The following is an 18,810-nucleotide window of genomic DNA, read 5'->3' as shown; positions in this document are numbered from 1 at the left end:
CCTATGGTAGAAGCCTGCTAGGTGCGGCTGTGGGTTAACGAATATCCAACCTAAGCAAGTGGATGATCATCCCACTTAACATGCATTCATGACATCTCTACATACAAACTCATGTCTGTACACATATTTGGATGTTGCTTATGAAATCTTATTTGCGATGTGTATGAACCATGATGGGTTCATTCACTGGCCTGACCAGCTAACGTCATGGGATAACAACCGTATAGAGATGCTCGAAACAAAGAAAGCAAATCAGATGTGAGGCCTGGTTGGTGGATGAATTTCAGTATCAATGGTCGTATTTGGCGAAAGATGAACTAGTTGCGTTGGACTGATGGATTGCTTTCATAATTTGTTGTTTAGGAGTTTCAGTTTCTTCATTATAAATCATGGACAGTTAGGCTCGATTTAACATTGTTTATAAATATGTTATTTTAAACAAAAACTGATATTATGGTTCAATAAAGTCCCAAATTGGTGGACTCTGTTTCTTCTTGAATTAGGTGGTTTGAATGTTGTAATGGTAGAAATGAAGTGTATTAGACTGTATGTCGTACATGAATGTTTAAATATAAATTGGGTGTGAATGTAGAAGACATTAAACTATGCCTTCAGATAATTATATGGTGAGTCGGTTTAAGAATACTTGTGCACGGGTCATGGACCGTAACTTGGGTCTAAGGGTGCAAACTATGTATCCAAATTGTGGGGCGTGACGAACTAACTTGGGTTCATGCCCTAAATTATCTTGCCAAATGGATGAACAATGTGGATATAACACACACATCATGGTGGGGCCACTAAACTTGGTGTCATCAACACACATGGTGTGTGGCACACCATGAGGATTCTAAGAAATCCACTCTAACCATTAGATTCCTTAAAAACATTTAAGCCTAGGCCCAAAAATCAAAACAATTGATGATTTAGGTGGTTCACATGGAGGGAAATAGTTTGGAGGGAGGGCATCGCTGTTTACATGGTTTCCAATTGTATGGTCCACCTAAATCACAGATAGGAATCATTTAAAAAATATATATATATATATTTATGCCTAAAATTAAGTAATACAACTAATGGTTGGATTGGATTTTGACGCAGGGATGAACATGATGAGGTTGATCACAGTCTTCCTCAAGGATAACTACTCTGAATCCATGGAGTTTCTCTGGACTCATCATAGACACTTCTCAAATCCACGAGGAAAGAAAGCAAGAAGAATAGAAATAAATTCTAATAAATTTGTAATTTGATTGATGAATGGAATAAATGAGTTCACAACCCTTTAAATAAGGATACCAAGTAATGAGAGAGAAATCAGAAGTAAACTATAACTAAAACTCCTAGAATTCGCAACTTCCTATAAATAGTAAACTTACTATTTATAGATGGTCGTGATGTCTACTAGTGTGCAAGGTTTTCGGCCAAAAATAGTAAGTGTCCTATTTGGCTTCACCAAGTTGTTCTGCTAATTATTCTAAACTCTTTTTGTGTTGGGCGCAACTCCTAAATTCCAATGAATGAAGAGTTATAATCAAACTAAAACTTACTATTTATAATAAAAACGGAATTAAAATAGGGAAACGACCGTCGATTTAGGGATATTTCACAAATCTGGCTTGCATAACCTGGAATAGCGGGGTTGGGTGGCTAAAGTAGCTCGTTCTACCCCAAAATCATATATTTTACGCCTGATAACTCATTCCAGATTGCAAGATACGCCCGATCTAAGGTCTGACGGTTTGGATTACTTCTATTGTCGACTGGGCCTTTTCTGATCCATCTTAGCCATGAAACTGTCCGCGACCCGCTCTACATTAGATTTTAGGAAACACAAGAAGTTAGGGGCCAATATGGCTTCTGGTTTTTCAAAGCTTAATTTCCATGCATGCAGGGAAAGATTGGGCTTGTGGTTCTTAGAAATTTTTTATTTTGACTTTTCATGCTCCATCCACATTGTTTGAGAAATGTTTTTGGTAAATATGAAGAGTCAAAACATATAATGCAAATATGACATGATTCCAGGAATTCTCAGGTAGAAGCCCCTTTCTTCTACTTTTCCTTTCCCTTGGTAATTATTCTTTATTCTTGCTAACTTTTGGCCGTCTTTTCAGGTGATCAAACCTCTATCTAGGTATCCTATTGGGAATAGAGCGTGGTTATTTTTGAAATCTTGTGATTCTATTTGAAAAGCAAGGCTGCTAATATCACACGTCCATGTGGTGATGGGGCACATGATACAATATCTGGACTGCCTGTTGAATTTCTATCATAAGTGGACCATAGCCTAATAATAATTTTGGTCAGGTTATCACAACTACTACAATGATGGACTTTTGACCATTGAATTTGAACGTTTTTGTTTTTCTTTACTGCCCCGCTTTTTTCCCTCAAAAAAACTTTGATTGAACAGTTAGAATTGTTTGACTCACATGATTTTTTGGCTATGGCCCATCTATGATGGGGACTTCTGGATGATTGGTTTGGATGTGGTACATGTGTCGGCACAAAAGGTGTGACATTTGGTTTGTAAATTATAGTAGTTCCACATGGGGGAAAGAGAGGAGAAGAGAAATGATAAGAGAGGAGATAAAAGAAGAAAAGAAGGGGGAGAGTATAGCTTTTAAATTAAGTAAAACTAACAAAGATGTGCTCTGATGTTTACATCTTAAGTAGGGCGTCCTAGGCATATAGTTTGGGCCATATGGCCATGCTATATGAGTTATGACCCACAATACGACTCATAGGGCTTGTTTGGCAGCTACAAAAGTTTAATCCTAGACAAGCTATCCAAGTTAAATTAACCTAGAGATTAGGTTGTTGGGCTTAATTAGTTGTCCTACACTGACTATTATTATATTCTTTGTCAAGCACCTAAAATAAGTAAGGATTATTTGACACATTGCACATTAAAAACTTAGCATATGCCTGTGGTTGAAAATATAAATAGTATTTAGTAAGGGTGGGGTGCTCGATGATGTATGGTATCATATATATATATATGCAGTACATGAAGGGCGCTTGGAGGATAAAAATGCCCTTTTAGGCTTACATCTTAATAAAGAATCCACACACACATGAGGGCCAACCACCTGTAAGGTGAATGTCACAGGCTGCATGTGCAGTTAACATGGAAGTAATATTTTTATATGATATTAGCATTCTCTAGAGTTTTTTTGTTTCTTTCTTTCTCTCACCTTTTTTTTTTTTGGCGCATTTTCATTCTACTTTCAATTATTTTACATTCATAGGCTGTTGATCTCTTATGCTGGTGAAATTTTTCCTTAACATTGACCAGATATGCATTATTAATTAATGCATTGGCCAAGAGTTCGGGGGAGCCTGGGGTAACCTCAAGCTTCCTTCCAAGAACAACAGTACTAGTCATATCAACCGTATTAGTTGCTTTTCTTCTGCCCTCTTTCGGTATGTATTGAAGTTGTATTTTGAAAAAGAAATATATGTTTTAGTTTCAAATGGAATTTGCAGACTATAAAAAAAGTCTGAGAGATCAGTGTCATTATCTTGACATTGTACCACTAGCAGCTTAGTTGTATCAGGACTACCACTACGCCAAAACTACGAAAAAAGGATGGTCCAAAACCGTCTCAAATGATAAAAAAGGACGGTCATGGACCGTCGCAAGGGCTATCAAATTTTGACGTGTCGTATTACTTAAAAGACGGTCGAAAACCGTCATTTTTATTGACAAAAAAAAAGACGGTCATAGACCGTCCTAAAAAAGGACGGTCGTGAACCGTCCTTTAAAAGGACAGTCTCGGACCATCCCTTATAAGCCTTTAAAGGACGACCATCGACCGTTCTTTAAAAGGACGGTCATGGACCGTCCTTAAAATAGACGGTCCTAGACCGTCTCTTATGGGCCTTCAAAGGACAGCCGTAGACCGTCCTTTAAAAGGACGGTCATGGACAGTCCTTAAAAAGGACTGTCGTAGATCGTCTTTGATAAGCCTTCAAAGGACGGTCATGGACCGTCCTTAAAAAGGACTGTCATGGACTGTCTCTTATGGGCCTTTAAAGGACGGCCATAGACCGTCCTTAAAAAGAACTGTCATGGACCGTCCTTTTTATCAAGGTCAATATACACCTGTTACAATATATTTCATCCTATTCTTTCTAATATACACTTGTTATATAATATATTTCATCATATTCACATTCACATCCATCTAAACAACCCAAACTACGTAAATCCATCACAAACTACATTCATCCAAACATAAACTACATCCATCCAAACACAAGCAATCTTATCCACATTACATTCATCCACACATAAATACATATAAGTTTAACATCATAAATAAAAAAAGAAAAAAAATCAGCAACAATTTTCTTTTTGTCTTTCACCTGAAAAAAAAATATTAAATCAACAAAACATTATAATTCAGAATCATGAAAAATTACATAAACTTCTTCCAAAAAAGTGGTCACTTTTTAAAAATAAAACTGATCATTAAAATAGGTTTAGGTTTAGGTTTTAGGTTTAGGTTTAGGTTTTAGGTTATAACTTTAGGTTATAGGTTATAGGTTAAGGTTTAGGTTATAGGTTTTGGTTTAGGTTTAGGTTTAGGTTTAGGCTTAAGTTATAGGTTTAAGTTAAGGTTTAGGTTTTAGTTATAGGTTATAGTATATATGTTATAGCTTTAGGGAATTGAGAATAGGTTAAGGTTAAGGTTTAGGTTTAGGAAATCGGGTCCAAGTTTAGGATCAGGTTTAGGTTTGGGTTATCAAGTTTAGGTTTAAGTTTAGGTTAGGGAGTTGAGATTAGGATTAGGTGTAGGTTTAGGTTCAAGGATTTGAGAATACATTTCAATTTTAGGTTTAGGTTTAGGTTTAGGTTTTAGGCTTATGTTTAGATTATAGGTTTATGTTATAAGTGCAGGTAATAGGTTAAGGTTTATGTTAGGTTTAGGTTATAGGTTATATGTTTAAGTTTAGGTTTATGTTTAGGGATTTGAAAATACATTTAGGTTTTGGGTTTAGGTTTAGGTTATAGGTTATAGGTTTAAGTTTAGGTTTAGGTTAAGGTTATAGGTTATAGGTTTAGGTTTATGTTTAGGTTATGGTTTAGGTTTAGGTTTAGGTTTAGGTTATATTAGGATTAGGTGTAGCTTTAGGTTTAGGGATTTGAGAATATATTTAGGTTTTGGGTTTAGGTTTAGGTTATAGGTTATAGGTTATAGGTTTAAGTTTAGATTTAGGTTAAGGTTATAGGTTATAAGTTTAGGTTTAGGTTTAGGTTATGGTTTAGGTTATAAGATATAGGTTTAGGGAATTGAGAATAGGTTAATGTTTTAGGTTTAGGAAATCGGGATCGGGTTCGGGATCGGGTTTAGGTTTAGGTTAAGGAGTTGAGATTAGGATTAGGTGTAAGTTTAGGTTTAAGGATTTGAGAATACACTTAGGTTATAGGTTTAGGTTTAGGTTATAGATTTAGGTTTAGGTTAGGTTATAGGTTAAGGTTTAGGGAATTGAGAATAGGTTGAAGTTTAGGTTTAGGAAATCGGGTTCGGGTTCAGGATCAGGTTTAGGTTTGGGTTTTCAAGTTTAGGTTTAGGTTTAGGTTAGGGAGTTGAGATTAGGATTAGGTGTAGGTTTAGGTTTAGGAATTTGAGAATACATTTAGGTTTTAGGTTTATGTTTAGGTTATAGGTTATAGGTTTAGGTTAAGGTATAGGTTTAGGTTTCGGTTTAGGTTATAAGCTATAGGTTTAGCGAATTGAGAATAGGTTAAGGTTTAGGTTTAGGAAATCGGATTCGGGATTTAAGAATAGGTTTAGATTATATGTTTTGGTTAAAGTTATATGTTAAGGTTAAGGTTATAGGTTTAGGTTTAGGTTATATGTTTAGGTTTAGGTTAGGTTATAGGTTTTTGGTTAAGGTTTAGGTTATAGTTATAGGTTTTAGGATTTGAGAATAGGTTTAGGTTATAAGTATAGGTTTAGGTTAGGTTATAGGTTAAGGTTTAGGTTTAGGAAATTGGGTTCGGGTTCAGGATCGGGTTTAGGTTTGGGTTTTCAAGTTTAGGTTTAAGTTTAGGTTAGAGAATTGAGATTAGGATTAGGTGTAGGTTTAGGTTTAGGGATTTGAGAATACATTAGGTTTTAGGTTTAGGTTTAGGTTATAGGTTATAGGTTTAGGTTTAGGTTTGGTTTTGGTTTTGATTTAGGTTATAGATTTTAGGTTTAGGTTAAGGTTTAGGGAAAGCTAATAGGTTTTGATTTAGGTTATAGGTTTTAGGTTTAAGTTTAGGTTTTGATTTATGTTATAGGTTATAGGTTTAAGTTAAGGTTTAGGTTTAGGTTATAGGTTTTGGGATTTGAGAATGGGTTCAAGTTTAGGTTATAGGTTTTGGTTATAGGTTATAGGTTTAGGTTAAGCTTTATGTTTAGGTTATATGTTTTGGGATTTGAGAATGGGTTCGGGTTTAGGTTATAGGTTTTAGGATTTGAGAATGGGTTCGGGTTTAGGTTATAAGTTTTGGTTTTGGTTTAGGTTTATGTTATATGTTTTTGGATTTGAGAATGGGTTATGGTTTAGGTTTAGGAAATCGGGTTTAGGTTCGGGATTGGATTTAAGTTTGATTTTTCAAGTTTATGTTTAGGTTTAGGTTAGGGAGTTGAGATTAGGATTAGGTGTAGGTTTAGCTTTAGGGAATTGAGTTTAGCCTATAGGTTTAGGGAAAGCTTAGGTTTAGGTTATAGGTTTTGGGATTTGGGAATAGTTTTAGGTTATAAGTATAGGTTTAGGTTAGGTTATAGGTTAAGGTTTAGGGATATGAGTTTAGGCTATAGGTTTAGGTTTAGGTCTAGGTTTAGGTTTAGGGAATTGAGTTTAGGTTATAGGTTTAGGGAAAGGTTAGGTTTAGGTTATAGGTTTTGGGATTTGAGAATAGTTTTACGTGATAAGTATAAGTTTAGGTTAGGTTATAAGTTAAGGTTTAGGGATTTGAGTTTAGGTTATAGGATTAGGTTTAGTTTTAGCGATTTGAGTTTAGGTTATAGGTTTAGGTTCAGGTTTTAGGTTTTAGGTTTAGGTTTAAGTTTAAGTTTAGGTTTTGGGATTTAGTTTTGATTATATGTTTTGGTTTAGGTTATAGATTATAGGTTTAGGTTTTAGGTTTTGGTTTTAGGTTTAGGTTTGGTTTAGGTTATAGGTTTTGATTTAGGTTATAAGTTAACGGTTTAGGTTATAGGTTGTTGGATTTGAGAATGGGTTTAGGTTTAGGCTATAGGTTTTGACTTTGGTTTAGGTTTAGGTTTAGGTTTAGATTATGGGTTATAGGATTTGAGAATGCGTTCGGGTTTACGATATAGGTTTTGGTTTTAGTTTAGGTTTTGGTTATATGTTTTGATTTAGGTTTAGGTTATAGGTTATAGGTTTTAGGTTAAGGTTATAGGTTTAGGTTAAGGTTTAGGTTTAGGTTAAGGTTATAGGTATAGGTTAAGGTTTAGGTTTAGGTTATAAGGTATAGGTTTAGGGAATTGAGAATATGTTAAGGTTAAGGTTTAGGTTCGGGTTCGGGATTGGGTTTATGTTTGGGTTTTCAAGTTTAGGTATAGGTTTAGGTTAGGGAGTTAAGATTAAGATTAAGTGTAGGTTTAGGTTTAGGGATTTGAGAATACATTTAGGTTTTAGGTTTTAGGTTTAGGTTTAGGTTATAGGTTATAGGTTTAGGTTAAGCTTTAGGTTTAGGTTATAAGCTATAGGTTTAGGAAATTGAGAATATGTTAATGTTTAGGTTTAGGAAATTGGGTACGGGTTCGGGATCGGGTTTAGGTTTGGGTTTTCAAGTATAAGTTTAGGTTTAGGTTAAGGATTTGAGATTAGTATTAGGTGTAGGTTTAGGTTTAGGGATTTGAGAATACATTTAAGTTTTAGGTTTAGGTTTAGGTTTAGGTTATAGGTCATTGGTTTAGGTTAAAGTTTAAGTTTAGGTTTAGGTTTAGATTTAGGTTATAAGCTATAGGTTTAGGGAATTGAGAATAGGTTAAGGTTTAGGTTTAGGAAATCGGGTTCAGGTTCGGGATCGGGTTTAGGTTTGGATTTTCAAGTTTAGGTTTAGGTTTAGGTTTAGGTTAAGGAGTTGATATTAGGATTAGGTGTAGGTTTAGGTTTAGGGATTTGAGAATATATTAGGTTTTAGGTTCAGGTTTAGGTTATATGTTATAGGTTTAGGTTTAGGTTTAGGTATAGGTTATAAGCTTATAGGTTTAGGGAATTAAGAATAGGTTAAGGTTTAGGTTTAGGAAATCAGGTTCGGGTTCGAGATCGGCTTTAGGTTTGGGTTTTCAAGTTTAGGTTTAGGCTAGGGAGTTGAGATTAGGATTAGGTGTAGGTTTAGGTTTAAGGATTTGAGAATACATTTAGGTGTTAGGTTTAGGTTTAGATTATAGGTTACAGGTTTAGGTTTAGGTTTAGGTTATAAGCTATAGGTTTAGGGAATTGAGAATAGGTTAAGGTTTAGGATTAGGAAATTGGGTTCAGGTTCGGGATCGGGTTTTTGTTTGGGTTTTCAAGTTTAAGTTTAGGTTTAGGTTAGGGAGTTGAGATTAGGATTAGGTGTTGGTTTAGGTTTAGAAATTTGAGAATACATTTAGGTTTAGGTTTAAGAAATCGGGTTTGGGTTCGGGATCGGGTTTAGGTTTGGGTTTTCAAGTTTAAGTTTAGGTTTAGGTTAGGGAGTTGAGATTAGGATTATGTGTAGGTTTAGGTTTAGGGATTTGAGAATACATTTAAGTTTTAGGTTTATGTTTAAGTTATATGTTATAGGTTTAGGTTTAGGTTAAGGTATAGGTTTAGGTTTCGGTTTAGGGAATTGAGAATAGGTTAAGGTTTAGGTTTAGGAAATCGGGTTCAGGTTCGGGATCGGGTTTAGGTTTAGGTTAGGGAGTTGAGATTAGGATTATGTGTAGGTTTAGGTTTAGAGATTTAAAAATACATTTAGGTTTTAGGTGTAGGTTACAGGTTTAGGTTTAGGTTATAAGCTATAGGTTTAGGGAATTGAGAATAGGTTAAGGTTTAGGTTTAGAAAATCGGGTTGGGGTTCAGGATCGGGTTTAGGTTTTGGTTTTCAAGTTTAGGTTTAGGTTTAGGTTAGGGAGTTAAGATTAGGATTAGGTGTAGGTTTAGGTTTAGGTTTAGGGATTTCAGAATACATTTAGGTTTTAGGTTTAGGTTTAGGTTATAGGTTACAGGTTTAGGTTTAGGCTTAGGTTAAGGTTAAGGTTTAGGTTTAGGCTTAGGTTTAGGTTATAAGATATAGGTTAGGGAATTGAGAAAAGGTTAAGGTTTAAGTTTAGGAAATCGGGTTCGGGTTCGGGATCGGGTTTAGGTTTGGATTTTCAAGTTTAAGTTTAGGTTTAGGTTAGGGAGTTGAGATTAGGATTAGATGTAGGTTTAGGTTTAAAGATTTGAGAATACATTTAGGTTTTAGGTTTAGGTTTAGGTTATAGGTTACAGGTTTAGGTTTAAGTTTAGGTTAAAGTTATAGGTTATAGGTTTAGGTTTAGGTTAAGGTTATAAGATATAGGTTTAGGGAATTGAGAATAGGTTAACATTTAGGTTTAGAAAATCGGGTTCGGGTTCGGGATCGGGTTTAGGTTTGGGTTTTCAAGTTTAGATTTAGGTTTAGGTTAGGGAGTTGAGATTAGGATTAGGTATAGGTTTAGGTTTAAGGATTTGAAAATACACTTAGGTTTTAGGTTTAGGTTTAAGTTATAGATTTAGGTATAGGTTAAGTTATAGGTTAAGGCTTAGGTTTAGGAAATCGGGTTCGGGTTCAGGATCGGGTTTAGGTTTGGGTTTTCAAGTTTAGGTTTAGGTTTAGGTTAGGGAGTTGAGATTAGGATTAGGTGTAGGTTTAGGTTTAGGGATTTGAGAATACATTTAGGTTTTGGGTTTAGGTTTAGGTTATAGGTTACAGGTTTAAGTTTAGGTTTAGGTTAAGGTTATAGGTTATAGGTTTAGGTTTAGGTTTAGGTTTAGGTTATGGTTTAGGTTATAAGATATAGGTTTAGGGAATTGAGAATAGGTTAATGTTTAGGTTTAGAAAATCGGGATCGGGTTTAGGTTTAGGTTAAGGAGTTGAGATTAGGATTAGGTGTAGGTTTAGGTTTAAGGATTTGAGAATACACTTAGGTTATAGGTTTAGATTTAGGTTTAGGTTAGGTTATAGGTTAAGGTTTAGGGAATTGAGAATAGGTTGAGGTTTAGGTTTAGGAAATCGGGTTCGGGTTCAGGATCAGGTTTAGGTTTGGGTTTTCAAGTTTAGGTTTAGGTTTAGGTTAGGGAGTTGAGATTAGGATTAGGTGTAGGTTTAGGTTTAGGAATTTGAGAATACATTTAGGTTTTAGGTTTATGTTTAGGTTATAGGTTATAGGTTTAGGTTAAGGTATAGGTTTAGGTTATAAGCTATAGGTTTAGCAAATTGAGAATAGGTTAAGGTTTAGGTTTAGAAAATCGGGTTCGGGATTTGAGAATAGGTTTAGGTTATATGTTTTGGTTAAAGTTATATGTTAAGGTTAACGTTATAGGTTTAGGTTTAGGTTAAGATTATATGTTTAGGTTTAGGTTAGGTTATACGTTTTTGGTTAAGGTTTAGGTTATACTTATAGGTTTTGAGATTTAAGAATAGGTTTATGTTATAAGTATAGGTTTATGTTAGGTTATAGGTTAAGGTTTAGGTTTAAGAAATCGGGTTCGGGTTTAGGATCGGGTTTAGGTTTGGGTTTTCAAGTTTAGGTTTAAGTTTAGGTTAGGGAGTTACGATTAAGATTAGGTGTAGGTTTAGGTTTAGGGATTTGAGAATACATTAGGTTTTAGGTTTAGGTTTAGGTTATAGGTTTAGGTTTAGGTTTGGTTTTGGTTTTGATTTAGGTTATAGGTTTTAGGTTTAGGTTAAGGTTTAGGGAAAGGTAATAGGTTTTGATTTAGGTTATAGGTTATAGGTTTAGGTTTAGGTTTTGACTTATGTTATAGGTTATAGGTTTAGGTTAAGGTTTAGGTTTAGGTTATAGGTTTTGGGATTTGAGAATGGGTTCGAGTTTAGGTTATAGGTTTTGGTTATAGGTTATAGGTTTAGGTTAAGCTTTATGTTTAGGTTATATGTTTTGGGATTTGAGAATGGGTTCGGGTTTAGGCTATAGGTTTTGGCTTTGGTTTAGGTTATAGGTTTTGGTTTAGGTTATAGGTTATAGGTTATAGGTTTAAGTTTAGGTTTAGATTATGGGTTATAGGATTTGAGAATGTGTTCGGGTTTAGGATATAGGTTTTGGTTTTGGTTATATGTTTTGATTTAGGTTTAGGTTATAGGTTTAGGTTAAGGTTTAAGTTTAGGTTTAGGTTATAGGCATAGGTTAAGGTTTAGGTTTAGGTTTAGGTTTAGGTTATAAGATATAGGTTTAGGGAATTGAGAATAGGTTAAGGTTAAGGTTTAGGTTCGAGTTCGGGATTGGGTTTATGTTTGGGTTTTCAAGTTTAGGTATAGGTTTAAGTTAGGGAGTTAAGATTATGATTAAGTGTAGGTTTAGGTTTAGGGATTTGGGAATACATTTAAGTTTCAGGTTTAGGTTTAGGTTTTAGGTTAAGGTTTAGGTTTAGGTTAAGGTTGAGGTTTAGGTTATAGGTTAAGGTTTTAGGTCATAGGTTTTGGTTTAGGTTAAGGGTATGAACCCTGCAAATACAGATATAAACACGGCCATCCGACGCAAATGCCAGGCCCTTCCAATGCTGTCCATAAAAAATGGACAGCTTCATCATGGTCATAATAGCGGTTCCCTCTTTTCAGGGAACCCTGCTCTTCCGAATAGCTCCGACGCACATCCGAGTCTACTCCTTTAATTTCAATCAAATATATAAACACGGCATGTCCAAATGGCCAGGCCCCTCCAATGCTGTCCATAGGAAATGGACAACTTCATCATGGTCATAACAGCGGTTCCCACCTTCCAGGGACCACTGCTCAACATCCGGATAGCTCCGACGCACATCCGGGTCTGCTCCATCAATTTCGAGTTAATACATAAACATGGCCTGTCCAAATGGTCAGGCCACTCCAATGCTGTCCATAGGAAATGGACAGCTTCATCATGGTCATAACAGCGGTTCCCACCTTCCAGGGACCCCCGCTCAACATCCGGATAGCTCCGACGCACATCCGGGTCTGCTCCATCAATTTCGAGCTAATATATTTAAAAACAACATAATTATATCTAAAAACATCTGGATACCTGGGGAAGGCATCCCATATTCGTATTGTTGGTTACTCATTTCTTTGTCTATAAGCCACAATCGACCAACACTTTCTATCGCTACCTGTACTCTGAAACCAACACAAATATAACTGGGAAACAATATAAGGAATAAAAAAAATTAATTTACCTTTAAAAAAAGGGATAAAATAAATTTATAGAGCTTTAAACAAATGGGAATTAGTCGTCAAAATATATCTAACAATGATTTCCTAAGTACTATTGAAACATGGATTTCATTTTTGGAGTTCTTGTTTGGAAATACCCCTTTTTCCGTTCACTTTTACTACTCTTATATATCCTCAAAGGATTGAAAAGTTTTTTTTATATATATAAAAAAAAGGGGCCTAAATATCATTTCCTAAGAAAAGAGGGCCGACTTCTTTTACAATTCACCCCCAGGAAAACAATAGTGATTAGTTATAGGTTTAGGTTTTAAGTTATACGTTATAGGTTTAGGTTTAGGTTATAGGTTAAGGTTTAGGTTTAGGTTATAGGTTTTAGGATTTGAGAATAGGTTTAGGTTATAAGTATAGGTTTAGGTTAATGTTGTATGTTATAAGTTTATGTTAATGTTGTAGGTTATAGGTTTAGGTTATAAGTTTAGGTTTAGGTTTAAGTTAAGGTTTAGGTTTAGGTTATAAGCTATAGCTTTAGGGAATTGAGAATAGGTTAAGGTTAGGTTTAGGAAATCGGGTTCGGGTTCAGGATCGGGATCGGGTTTAGGTTTTAGGTTCTAGGTTTAGGTTTAGGTTTAGGTTTAGGTTTAGGTTATAAGTTTAGGGATTTGATAATAGGTTTAGGTTATAGGTTTAGGTTTAGGTTTAGGTTAGGTTATAGGTTATAGGTTTAGGTTTAGGTTATAGGTTAAGGTTAAGGTTATAGGTTTAGGTTTAGGTTAGGTTATAGGTTTAGGTTTAGGTTTAGGTTTAGGTTTAGGAATTCAAGTTCAGGTTCGGATTCAGGTTATATGTTTGGGTTAAGGTGTAGGTTTAAGTTAAGTGAATTAAGTTTAGGTTATAGGTTCAGGTTTAGGTTTAGGAGTTAAGATTAGGATTAAGTGTAAGTTTAGTTTTAAGGATTTGAGAATACATTTATGTATATCTACAATGAGACCTGAAATAAGCTGGATAGACATGCACAAGTAAGTTTTGCTTGTTTTAATGTTCCTCTAGAAGTATGTGAATTGGAATAGCTAACCCCTCTCCCTACCCACCCTGGGGAATAAGCTCCATTTTTATGTACACTTCTACGAAGTTTCTCTTTATAGAAGCTTACAAAAAAAGGAAGGAACTTTTCTCTAGAGATGCCACATAGTAACAAGTAGTCTCATACATTCTTCCCATTCTCCTATGTATCACCAATGCTACATCCACATGTCAGGAGTTATTCTTTATCTCTGATATATTTCCATGACAAATAAATACTGAGTAGTGACAGTGAATGCATGTGTTAAAAATAAAAAATAAAAAAAATCAAAGATCGTAAGGGGTCATTTGGCTCCTTGGAAAAGTACCCACCTCAAAATAGAATCTAAGTAGGGGTAAATTCCTGTGATTGGGATTGGGAAAGCCTAGAAACGATTTCTAGTTAGAAATTCCAGCATTTTGCATTTTTTTTTTTTTTTAATTCCTAGCCACAAGTTCAATTGGAAATTCCAAGCAACTGTATTCCTTCCCAACTATCACTTCTTTGAAATTTTTTTTTATATAAATAGGTACCCACACCATAGAATTCCTTTCAATTCTTTCCCAGTATCCAAACAAATTTTATAGATTCAACAACATCACATTTCCCATGCCCAAATGTGACAAAATGAATCTTTCTCCAAGGATTTGACTTCCTACAAAATGAAGTCTTTATGCCCTTTGAAGAAAAAAGTTTTGCATTCATACAAAAATGCCACTGAATAGTATATACAATATCAAATTTCAAGATTTATATTTTCAGTAAGCAAGTGATATTGAGAAGAAATCTTTACCTGAGAATGCATATAGCTCATTCCTTGAGTAAAAGAACCCTGATGAGTAATCTAGCAAATTCATTTACCACCGAAACAATCAGAAGACATTATGACAAGCTCATGCAAATAACACTCAAATCTACTATAACCATGTGATGTGAACATCATAATAAATAAATAATAATAATAGGCACTGCAACCACATCCTTTTTGCCAAATCCATCCCCAGCCTTGGTAGGTCCTTTAGTATCACCCTATCAAAAGTTCCACTTATTGTAGTTCATGTGGTCTTTTAACCTTTTTTAGGCTGTGTTTGGATGCACAACTGAATTAGTTGTTACCGCTATATTTCTTTAAAGCCCCAACTTGAAAAATACTGTAGTGGCCGTTAGGGGGGCCACAGCCAAAATATGAACCTTAAGACAGAAATTTTCAAATATAGGTTATCACTTCTTTTCTTCCTACCTCATTCACATCCTTTTGAGCTTTCCTCTTGCCCTTTTATAGCCTTCATTTTGAGCCAACTCACTTTTTGATTGATGTAATTTTCGATCTTTGATATATATGGACAAACCATCTAAATCTACATTCCCTCATTACCTATTTGGCGCTACTCCGAAGTTCCTCAAATGTGTTGATTTCGTATTCTATCCTTACTCTTCTTGCAACTCATCCATCTGGACATCCTCTTTTCAGCTTCATTCATTCTATGAACGTGCCTTTCTTTTATTGCCCAACATTTTATTCTATAAAGAATGGCTGGTCTTATGATCCTATTATAAAAATCTACTGGGTGTTGGTGCAGCGCTTTGCTTGCAGGCAATGGCCTAACCGACCTTTGTTCATTGTGTTAACCCTCCTTTATCCGGGCATTCGGACTGGAAAAGAGAGTACAAAAACAAACTGGCAGAGTTTGGTGATTTCCATTTTATTGGATTGATAATTGCAATTGAATTTGATAGTGTATCCAAACACAGCGAGAAAAATTATCATGAGAAGTGAACTCTCTCTCTCATGATCATGCCATGGAACTAAAACTCACCAATGACAACACAATGAACATAAGGATTTGAAAATTTCTCCAATTTTTTTTTTTTATGTATATTGCTTCAGCCCAATTGGAGATGTTTTTTCAATTATTTTTTCTGTATATTGCTTTAGTCCAATGAAAGATATTTCTCCAATGATTTTTCTATATATTGCTTTAGCCTAATGGGAGATGTACATACAATACATGGAAATGAGTCATGCTATAAATGGAAGGGAATTACTTCTACGTGTATGGAAAAGAAGTAAATGCTAAATCTAACTCAATGGATATACATAGAAGGGAATATAATCAATGGATCGCTATCATAATAATCAGCCAAAATCAAGTCCATCTTTGTTTAGCTAGTTTTCCCCTACACATGTATATATATTTCCACTGAGTCAGAACGAGTCATAATGTTTTCAGCTGAGTTGGAACGAGTCCTAATAGATACCATAAGTTGCACTCAACAACTGAGTTTTCACTCCTTAATTCATTGTGTCATACACATATCTAGCTTCTTGTTTTTACTCTGATGTCTTTTTTCTTTCTTTCTTTTCTCAAAGCTTTCTTATGTAAATGTAGCTGCTAATGGCTCATTAGCTGTCCTTGCAATTACACTGGCGTTTGGTTGTACTATCTCTAATCTTTCATTTGATCTATGCCTTGATCACATGATTGTGTAAATATTACATAGATTTTTATTTTTATTTATTTATTTATTCTTTTTATTTTTTTTTGCATGATCTTGCGCACACAGGTCAGGTGAAGGCTCTAATTGGTTCTCTCCCCAGTATACTTGTGGTAAACTCTCACTTGAAGACTTTTAGGACTGAGAAAAAGCACATGCTTTGTTTTCCATGAGGATTTTAGGATCCTGCTCACCAGCAAGCATACAACTTGCTGCACCACATCCATGGTACATAATGCAGGGAAGGACGTGATGTCTTCCTCAGGGATAACTACTCTGAATTTACGGAGTTTCTCTGAACTCCTCACAGAGATTCCTTGAATCCACGAGGGAAGAAAATAGAAATAATTTCGAATAATTTGAAATAAATTGATTGATGATAAAATAATAATAATAATAATAATAAATATAATCCTTTAAATAGTGAACTCAAATGTAAGACGGAGTTATAAACTCAAACTCCAACTCAAACTCCCTAAAAACGTGACTTACCATAAATAGTAAACTTACTATTTATAGACGGTCATATTCCTGCTAGACTGGTTTTTGGCCACATATGGTAAGTGTTCAATTTGGCCTAACCACCTTATTCTCCTAATTTTCTAAGCCCTTTTTATATTGGGGACAACTAAAACTCAAAGGATCAAAAGTTTTGATTGAATTAAAACTTACTATTTATAGTCAAAACAGAAATAAAATGAACTTTCGACCGTCAATCTGATGGAATCTCTTGCAAATCCTGTGTGGGCAACCTGGCATGGTGGGTTAGTTGGCTAAAGTAGCTTCTCCTACCCAAAATCATATATGGTAAAACTCATTCCGGTTTGTGAGATACAACTATTTTGAGGTTCTTACGGTCTTGATCACTTCCGTCTCCCATCAGGCCTTCTCTAGTCTACCTTAGCCATCAAAGGGTCCGCCACCTGCTATACATCAGTACATGTGCGTCCGTCGTTATATTGTTCCGATAGTCTGCATCAGACATGGGGTGTGCTTCAAAATCTCCTAGGTTGATTCATGCATCCGTGCATGAGCAGCTCCAATGTTTCCCTTGAAGCACACCTCATGCAATTCCACAATGCACTTGCCAGAACATCTTTGTTGTACATTGGGTGGCTGCGTATGGTGATCAGGACCGTTGATTTGGCAGGCCACCACATGGATGTGCCATATCCTAGAAATAAGGGCTTGAGAAGGAAAGGTTCATTCAAAACAACACATCCACCTGGTGGCCCACCAATTCAACATTCTTGACTACCATGCACATGGTGAGGACAGAGATGTATTTGAAGTTCCATAAGGCGCATGACATTGTTGTTGGTCGGAAGTTTGGTTTTACTAAGCCTTAGGACCATACACACACCACAAAGAGAAGGGAAATATAAACTATCTGTATTGAATTGTCTTAATTACTTGCTTCCTTTTAAGGTGCAACACCACAACCCTTTATATAAAGATTTGCTATAACGTGGAAAGATAAAAATGCCATCATTCTAAAAGAGTCTACGTGAGAAAAGGGCATTTACATTAACTATTTTTATAATAATAATAATAATAATAATAATAACTGAACCTATTTCCAAAGCATTGGAAAACCAACGGCCTCCATTCTTAGCTGTCAAGAAATGCATCCGGATGAATTTGGACGAAAATGAAAAATACAAGGGAAAATGGATGGAACTGAGTGAATCTGGACCGTCTAGAAGATCGGTTTGGTTTGGACATTCCAACAATTGTCTCTTTCCTTGAGAAAGGTTCGAAAATCGGGTTTGGCGTACTGTATCGTTCACCACGAAGCTGATTCATATAGGGGCGATATGGGCCGATACTGGCAGTATAGTTCATGGACAAAATTAGGTCCCTATTTGTTGCCCTTTAAAAGAAATTCACATGATTTGGCCTTTGACATGATTTGGCTGTTGACAGACGGTCTGCTTCTTAAAGAAAGCAAAGAAAGCAGGGAAGAAGCCAAAAGCTTTGGAGGTATACAACCCGAATCTTATCATGCATCTACCTTTTCAATTCCCATCTATTCTCTCTGGGAAATATTTACAGCCTTCAAATATGGAAAAAAATAATAATAATAATAAATAAATAAATCATCCTGCTACTTGAGATTTTCCATCTCTTTGGAGATTCACTGCTTCTAATCTATTGCTTTCTCATATTTAGGTTCTTCACAGCATCCTAATAATTGTCTTGGGTGTCCTAAGTGCAGTCCTTGGAATACACTCTTCACGTCACAGATCGCCCACTGCTATTGAATTACTTGATCTTGCCCGGGGTTCTGAGTATGATCAGTGATATTATCGATAATATTGCGGATACCGATAACCCACGTAGCATTCGAAATTCTAGGTATCGGCAATATATCGCTAAGTATTACTAATGTTTTCGACTGTATAAATACTAGGTGTTGCTTGTATTTCCAATGTACCGTTGTATTTCGATAATATTGTCAATGTATCATCAATATATTGATATTGTCAAAATTTTATTTATTAAAAAAATCATCTTGAAATTATTTTACGTGTACATGGTTGTATGATGAAATATATGCTTGTATGTGTGTATATAGATGCATACATGGATGAATAGATGGATCACATATGTATGTATGTATAGATGTATGGATGGTTAGATGTTTGGTTGGATAGATGTTTGTGCACGCAGGTATGGATTGTGCATGTGTGTATACATGTATGTATCATGGATCATGTATGTGCCATTATATGTATTAATGCATAGTTAGATGGATGGATAGATGGATCATGCATATGTGTTTGTATGTATGTACGCGTGTACATGCATGGATGAATGGATGACTGGATGGATGAATAGATGGATCCAT

The 18,810-nt window shown here is 35.2% G+C and overlaps 1 long non-coding RNA gene across 1 annotated transcript; it reads left to right on the top strand.

The window, feature by feature from the left end:
* The first annotated feature begins 3,330 nt into the window (after positions 1–3,330).
* Positions 3,331–17,914, top strand: LOC131256124 (uncharacterized). Its single transcript, XR_009176594.1, has 3 exons — positions 3,331–3,426; positions 16,029–16,072; positions 17,886–17,914. It is a non-coding gene; the product is annotated as an uncharacterized LOC131256124 (long non-coding RNA).
* The last annotated feature ends 896 nt before the right edge of the window (positions 17,915–18,810 follow it).

Source organism: Magnolia sinica, chromosome 9 (assembly GCF_029962835.1).
Source record: "Magnolia sinica isolate HGM2019 chromosome 9, MsV1, whole genome shotgun sequence".
NCBI lineage: Eukaryota > Viridiplantae > Streptophyta > Magnoliopsida > Magnoliales > Magnoliaceae > Magnolia > Magnolia sinica.
The sequence above is the reverse complement of the archived record's forward strand: the minus strand, read 5'-3'. Positions and strand labels throughout refer to the sequence as shown.